The sequence below is a fragment of the Apium graveolens genome, chromosome 10 (assembly GCF_009905375.1).
Source record: "Apium graveolens cultivar Ventura chromosome 10, ASM990537v1, whole genome shotgun sequence".
NCBI classification, from domain to species: domain Eukaryota; kingdom Viridiplantae; phylum Streptophyta; class Magnoliopsida; order Apiales; family Apiaceae; genus Apium; species Apium graveolens.
The window spans coordinates 112976902-112985023 of NC_133656.1; the positions used below are offsets into that span (position 1 = coordinate 112976902).

An 8122-nucleotide genomic window follows, 5' to 3' on the forward strand; every position below is an offset into this window, starting at 1 on the left:
GCCCTATGTAATCAAGATAGATAACTTGTGCTTTAACCGTTATGTTGTCAAATTCTATAGACATATAGGATCTCTATATAATTGGTATCTATTCAGCTTTTATCTCTTTTGTGGATGTCTGATAGTATGTTATTCGTGGAATGAAAGTTGGCGTTTATTAGTTTCGTGTTATCTGATTAGTGTCATCACCATTGCATGCTAAGGTTAGGAACAATAAGGCTATTGAATGAAGTATTTAATGAAGTTAGAATCCTATGTTTGTCATATATATTAATTCAATCAATATTATTCTCTTAGTTATAATTGTTAGTTTAAGTCTTAGTTATAAACAACCTCAATTTGTTATCGTCTTAGCATTGGATGATAATCATACATTATTGCTTAAGTGCATTAATTAATTTGTTAACCAAGCCAGTCTCTGTGGGAATGAACTAGAAAAGATTCTATACTACTTGCAAACTTGTCGACTTACGTGTATTATTAGCACATGTTTAGCGACTAACAAGTTTTTGGCACTGCTGCCGGGACTGCAGAGTTAATTTATAGTTTATGTGCTTTCCATCAATGGTTGTTAAAGTTTATTGACTCGGACATTGTTACTTCTCTATTTCCTTGTCTTATTTCAGGTACTCTAGCGAGGGTGTATGCATACGCGTTCGTGTACTCGTAAGAGAACTCTGGATAAAGCTGATGAAGAACTTGTGGTGGTTCGAAGGGAAGTTTTCGAGGAAGAAAAGAAGGTAGAAGAAGAAGAGAAGGTCGAGGAACCAGTTTTAGTAAAGATGGGAGATCAAGCAGAAAATTCTAAGGCTTTGATGGATTATTATCATCCTAAGATTAATAACATTCAGTCAAGCATCATCAGGCTAGCCATCAAGGCTAACACTTTTGAGATCAAGTCAAGCACGATTCGTATGATACATAACTCAGTTCAGTTTGGGGGTTCTCCTGCTGAAGACCCCAACATGCACATCAGGGATTGCATCGAGATCTACGACACTTTCAAGTTCAATGATATCACTGAAGATGCTATCAAGCTATGACTCTTCCCATTCTCTCTGAGGGACAAGGGTAAGTGCTGGTTACATTCTCTACCGGTGGGGTCTATCACCACTTGGGAAGATCTTGCTCAAAAGTTTCTCACTAAATTCTTCCCTATGGTGAAAACTGTTGTAATCAGGAATGCTCTTACTCAGTTTGCTCAGCAAACTGGAGAATCTCTGTGTGAGGCTTGGGATCGATACAAGGAGATGCTAAGGAAGTGCCCACATCATGGCATGCCTGATTGGATGATTATTAATTGTTTCTACAATGGATTGGGTGCTACTTCTAGACCCATACTTGATACAGCATCAGGAGGAGCCTTGTGGGATAAAAGCTATGATGAAGCTTATGAACTTATTGAACTTATGGCTACTAATGAGTACCAGAATCCTTCCAAGAGACTGACTCAGGGAAAAGTAGCAGGAATTCTGGAGTTGGATGCAGCAACTGCTATAGCTGCCCAACTTAAGGCTTTGACGATGAAAGTGGACACTTTGGCTAATTATGGAGTTAATCAAATCACTAGTGTCAATGAGCTTTGTGCTGGTGCCCATGAGACTGATCAGTACGCAATTTCTAGTGAATCAGCTAAGTTTGTGAGCAACTTTCAGCGTTCGCAGCAACCTGTGCCAGCCACTTGTCATCCCAACAACCGCAATCATCCTAATTTCAGTTGGATCAATGCTCAGAATACGGTTCAACAACCTTATCAGTAGTATCTAGCTAAGCAGTACAACCCCCTGGTTTTCAGCAACCACAATATGCACCAAGACAACAACTACAGCTACAACAAGCCAATGAAAAATTTGAATTAGAGGAGTTGAAGCTTATGTACAAGAGTCATGGTATTTCTATGAAGACCTTGGAAAATCAATTGGGGAAATTGCCAATACCTTGCTAAATCGTCAGCCTGGTACACTACCTAGTGACACTGAAGTTGCAGGAAAGAGGGAAGCTAATGAGCAAAAAAAGGCAATCACTTTGAGGTCTGGAAAGGTTGCGAATCCCGAACAAACTCAAGCGCTGACTAAAGAAGCTGGGGCTGAGAAAGAAGTAGAGCAGCAGGAAGTAGAAGTGGAACCAATGAATACTACTGTTGAGCACACTCCTCTTGAGGGTAATACAGGGGAGAAACAGATCTATCCTCCACCGCCTTTTCCTAAGCGGCTGCAGAAGAAAAAGCTGGACAAGCAATTTGAGAAGTTTCTGGAGGTGTTCAAGAAACTTCATATCAACATACCTTTCGCTGAGGCTGTTGAGCAGATGCCTAGTTATGTAAAGTTTATGAAAGGTATTCTCTCTCGGAAACTGAAGCTAAATGATTTAGAGATTGTCGCTCTCACGGAGGAATACGGTGCTGTGCTGCAACAGAAGTTACCTCCGAAGCTTAAGGATCCAGGAAGCTTCACTATTCCGTGTACTATTGGAAAAATGTCTTTTGACAGATGCTTATGTGACTTGGGAGCTAGCATCAATCTGATGCCCTTGTCAATCTTCAAGCAGTTGGACTTACCTGATCCAAAATCGACTTATATGACCTTGTAGTTGGATGACCGTTCTATTACATATCCACGAGGTATTGTGGAGGATGTCTTGGTCAAGGTTGATAAACTCATCTTCCCTGCTAATTTCATAATTCTTGATTTTGAGGTGGATAAGAAGAATCCCATAATCTTGGGAAGACCTTTCTTGGCAACTGGCCGAACCTTGATAGATGTGTAGAAGGGTGAGCTCATAATGCGCGTGCTGGATCAGGATATAACTTTTAATGTGTTCAATGATATGAAATTTCCTACGGAAAATGAGGAGTAATTAAAGGTGGAGTTGGTCGATTTTGTGGTTACTTCAGAACTTGATCAATTGCTAAGGTCCGATGCCTTAGAAAAAGCCTTATTGGGAAATTCAGATAGTGAAAATGACAAAGGTGAAGTGCAATTACAATATTTGAATGCTTCTCCCTGGAAGAAGAAGATTGATATGCCTTTTGAATCTCTCATAATGGAGGAATTGAATAAAGCTCCTAAACGCCTCAAACCATCTATTGAGGAAGCTCCCACTCTTGAGCTTAAGTCTTTACCCGATCATTTGAGGTATGCGTTTTTAGGTGATGCATCTACTTTGCCTATTATTATTGCATCTGACCTTTCAGGTAGTGATGAGAAAAAGCTTCTGAGGATTCTAAGAGAGTTCAAATCAGAAATTGGTTGGACTATAGCAGATATCAAGGGAATCGGCCCTTCTTACTACATGCATAAAATTCTGCTAGAGGAAGGTAGCAAGTCTACAGTCGAGCAAAGATGACTTAATCCAATCATGAAGGAAGTAGTGAATAAGGAAATTCTCAAGTGGCTAGATGCAGGGATCATCTATCTTATTTCCGACAGTTCATGGGTAAGCCCGATTTAATGTGTACCAAAGAAAGGTGGAATTACTGTGGTAGTAAATGAGAAGAATGAGCTTATTCCTACAAGAACAGTCACGGGGTGGAGAGTTTGCATGGACTACAGGAAGCTGAACAAAGCCACTAGGAAGGATCACTTCCCTTTGCCCTTTATTGACCAGATGTTTGATAGATTGGTTGATCATGAGTACTACTGTCTACTAGACGGCTATTTGGGTTACAATCGTATTTGTATCGCTCCAGAAGATCAGGAAAGGACTACCTTCACTTGTCCATTTGGTACTTTCGCCTTCAGACGAGTTTCTTTTAGTATGTGTGGTGTGCCAACCATATTTCAGAGTTGTATGATGGCCATCTTTTCTGATATGATTGGCCAGAATGTGGAGGTTTTTATGGACGACTTCTATGTATTTGGTGATTCTTTTGATGAATGCTTGCAAAATCTTGGACACGTTCTAAAGAGGTGTGTTGAGACCAACCTGGTTCTCAATTGGGAGAAATGTCACTTTATGGTGCGACAGGACATTATTCTCGGGCACAAGGTTTCTAGTAAGGGTCTTGAGGTGGACAAGGCCAAGGTGGGGGTCATTGAGAATCTTCCTCCACCTATTTCTGTTAAGGGAATTCGCAGTTTCCTTGGCCATGCGGGTTTCTATAGGCATTTCATCAAAGACTTCTCTAAGATTTCAAAGCCATTGTGCAGTTTTCTAGAGAAAGATGTCCCTTTCAAGTTTGATGATGAGTGCCTTACAGCTTTTGAGACATTGAAGAAAATTTTAATCACGGCACTGGTCATAAGTGCACCTGATTGGAATGAACCTTTTGAGATGATATGCGATGCAAGTGACTATGCAGCTGGAGCAGTTCTTGGGCAGAAGAAGAACAACATATTTTATGTGGTCTACTATGCTAGTAAGACCCTAAATGGTGCTCAACTTAATTACACTACTATGGAGAAAGAACTTTTGTCTATTGTCTATGGTTTTGAGAAATTTCGATCTTATCTACTTGGGACTAAGGTGACAGTTTTCACTGATCACGCTGCAATTCGATATCTCATCTCAAAGAAGGACTCGAAGCCTAGATTGATTAGATGGGTTCTTCTGCTTCAAGAATTTGAGCTAGAGATCACGGACATAAAGGGAACTAAAACTCAAGTCGCTGATCATCTCTCGCGTTTAGAGAATCCTAATGCTACTTCATTGGATAAGACATTGATAAATGAGTCTTTTCACGACGAGCACCTGTTTGGAGTGCAAGAAGAAGAACCGTGGTTTGCAGACATTGTGAACTACCTTGTGAGTAATATCATGCCTCCCGGCTTATCTTATGCTCAAAGGAAGAAGTTTCTACATGAAGTGAAGTGGTATATGTGGGATGAGCCGTTTCTTTTTTGACAAGGAGCTTACCAAATCATCAGGAGATGTATTCCTTACAGCGAAATAGGGGGGGGGGGGATCTTGCGAGATTGCCACTCAACGGCTTATAGAAGACATTATGGTGGAGAAAAGACAACAGCTCATATTTTTCAAGCAGGTTTCTTTTGGCCGACCTTGTTTAAAGATGCTCACCACTTCGTTTTGAAATGTGATCGATGTCAATGTGTGGGTAATATGTCTAAGAGGGATGAGATGCCTATTAATGTCCTTCTAGAGGTTGAGGTCTTCGATGTTTGGGGAATTGACTTCATGGGGCCATTTGTCTCATCTTGTAATAATCAGTATATCTTGTTGGCGGTTGATTACATGTCGAAATGGGTTGAAGTTAAGGTGTTTCCAACGAACGATGCAAAAGTGGTGCTTAATTTTCTTCACAAGCAGATATTCACAAGGTTTGGAACTCCAAGAGTCATAATCAGTGATGAGGGTTCACATTTTTGCAATCACAAGTTCATCGCTATGATGAGTAGGTATAATATGAATCATCACATTGCTAGGACTTATCGTCCTCTGGAAAAATGGTCAAGCTGAGGTGTCTAACAGAGAGATCAAGCGCATTTTAGAGAATGTTGTGTATCCATCAAGGAAATATTGGTCTTTGTAGCTTGATGAAGTTGTTTGGGTATATAGAACAGCATATAAGACTCCATTTGGAATGTCGCCGTTTCAGTTGGTCTATGGTAAGGGATGTCATTTGCCTGTGGAGTTCGAGCATAAGGCATATTGGGCTTTGAAGAAATTGAATTTTGACTTGGATGCGGCTGGAAAGAAGAGGATGCTTCAATTGAATAAACTCGACGAGTTTCGACTTCAAGCCTATGAGAACAATAAAATGTACAAGGAGAAAGTCAAGAGGTGGCACGATCGGGGTCTAGTGCTCAAATTATTTGTGCTGGGGCAACAAGTTATTTTGTTCAACTCTCGTCTCCGTCTTTTTCCTGGGAAGTTGAAGTCAAGATTGTTAGGGCCCTTCATAATCAAAACTGTGTTTCCACATGGAGCGGTGGAAATTTTTGAGAATGATCCGGCCCAAGCATTCAAGGTAAATGGTCAGAGGTTGAAGCATTACTATGGTGACACGGCAAACCACAAGGTGGTTAATGTCGTTCTATTATCCATTTGAGCTCAAGGTTCTACATCGAGCTAGCAACGTAAAAAAAGAGCTTCTTGGGAGGCAACCCAAGGTTGTTGTACATTAGTAGGTAGAGGAAGCAAGAAGAAAGGAGAAAAATACAAAAAAATCATAAAAAGAAAAAAATTCAGGGCCAACTCCAGTGACCAAGCGCGGCCGCGCAGTTTTTCCATAAGGTAAGCGCACCCGCGCCGATCTAGCGCGCGGCCGCGCCGGTTTTCCAAAGAGTGAGCGCGCCCGCGCTGTCCAAGCGCGCGGCTGTGCCGGGTCCTGTTTCAAAAAAAATAATTAAAAATAGCAGTTTTTTAGGGAATTTTGTGATTTTTGTTATAAAATCAATTTCAAACCGAAATTTACTCTTCCACATTCCAAATTTCCCTCTCCCAATCAAACCCATTATTTCCATGATTCCCACAATCAATTCCCACTTCTATTACTTATCAAATTCTCACCTCGCCACCCATAAATACACACACTTATACAAAAACTTCTCCACCACTTTACAAATTCTCAAACACAAATCTCTCTCAAACACTTAACTTTTATTCACTCTAATTCAATCCCAATGGCACCTAAGAGGCAAAGAACGCAAGTTAACAGCAACACCACCGATTCTTCATCTGCGGGTGGTGTGAGGCCAAGGTTTTCTACTCCTGAGGCTGAAGAGGAGTACATGAGGCTTCTCTCGAAGCCTATTGCTAAGGAGCGAGGTTTTCTGCCATCAGGGAAGGATGGTAAGCTATTAGAGATGATTCTTGATATGGGCTGGGTTTCTTTCTGTGAGGCTCCCGCTGTTGTGCCCATGAGTATGTGCGGGAGTTCTATGCTAACGATAAGGCGGAGAAGAATGGCTTCACGATGGTTCGAGGGAGGACTGTGGAGTATACTACAGAGGTTATCAGGACGGTGATTGAGCAGCCCGCGAGGAAGGTGGGTCAGGACACATAGAACGATAAGACTCCCGAGGACTTCAACTTGGATCTGATCATTATGACTCTGTGTGTACTTGAAACTCATTGGAAGTTCAAGAGGGGCACAACTGATTACTCCACGTCCCCTGCGTCGTGCATGAACAGGTTTGCACGGGCTTGGAACTCGTTTATTTATGCTAGCATCATGCCATCTTTACATGTGCATGAGATTACCGTGGAGCATGCTCGTCTGCTATGGGGTATTCTTTAGGGTGATTACATTGGTTTGGGGATTGTGATATATCAGGGAATTTTAAGATTTTTGAGAGGAGGTACTACATGTGTTATTCCGTATGCATCCATTGTGATGAAGTTGCGCGCGGCAGTTGGTGTTCATTGGCCCGCACATGAGCAGGTTCAGCTTCCCAGTGCTTCTATTGATAATTCTACACTGTTGAGCATGCAGGAGTGGTATGCAGGGAAGCCCGATACTAAGGGGCTTGGGTATTCATATGATTATCTGTCAGGGGGTGTGCCCATGGATCAGGCTACTGCGGGAGGTTCTCAGCATGGTCGTCGAGCAGCTTGGAGGGCCCAGTTAGGAGAGGAGGCTGGTTCTTCGTAGCAGCAGCAGGCAGCACGAGTAGATATTGGAGCTTATTTGAGTTCGACGCAGTATAGGCATCTAGCGTGGAGGATGGATGCGATGCACGACATCCATAGTCGGTTTGCACATGATCTCACCCAAGCACTTGGGACTGCATTTAGATCCATCGGTGTTGACATCCAGTGGCCAGTATTTGGTGAGGACTCCATGTATCCACCTCCGGACAGACCTGACACTCCACCCATTGAGGGTGAGGATTCTGATTCACAGTAGGTATGCCTGAATTCCTTACTATTACCTTCACTGAGAACAATGAATATTTTATGTTTGAGGGTAGTAGTTGAAGAAATATGTTTTTGTGTGAGTCACATATAGTTGCATATTCATGACAGTTTAGTTTATATAGTTTGCATATTTTTCCGTGTAGTTTTAATTAGTTATTTTTGGTAGTTTTTATGATATCTTGTTCATTTAGTTTCATGCATTTGCATTATAACATGATTCCTTAGATGATTTTTCCGATTGACTTGTGATATTAATGCTAGTGTAGTGATGTCGTATTTAGTGATGTTAAGTCTTGTCGAATTA

The 8122-nt window shown here is 41.5% G+C and overlaps 1 non-coding gene across 1 annotated transcript; it reads right to left on the reverse strand.

The window, feature by feature from the left end:
- Positions 1 to 1172: 1172 nt before the first annotated feature.
- On the reverse strand, positions 1173 to 1279 carry LOC141694861 (small nucleolar RNA R71). The gene has a single exon (XR_012564143.1). It is a non-coding gene; the product is annotated as a small nucleolar RNA R71 (small nucleolar RNA).
- Positions 1280 to 8122: the final 6843 nt, after the last annotated feature.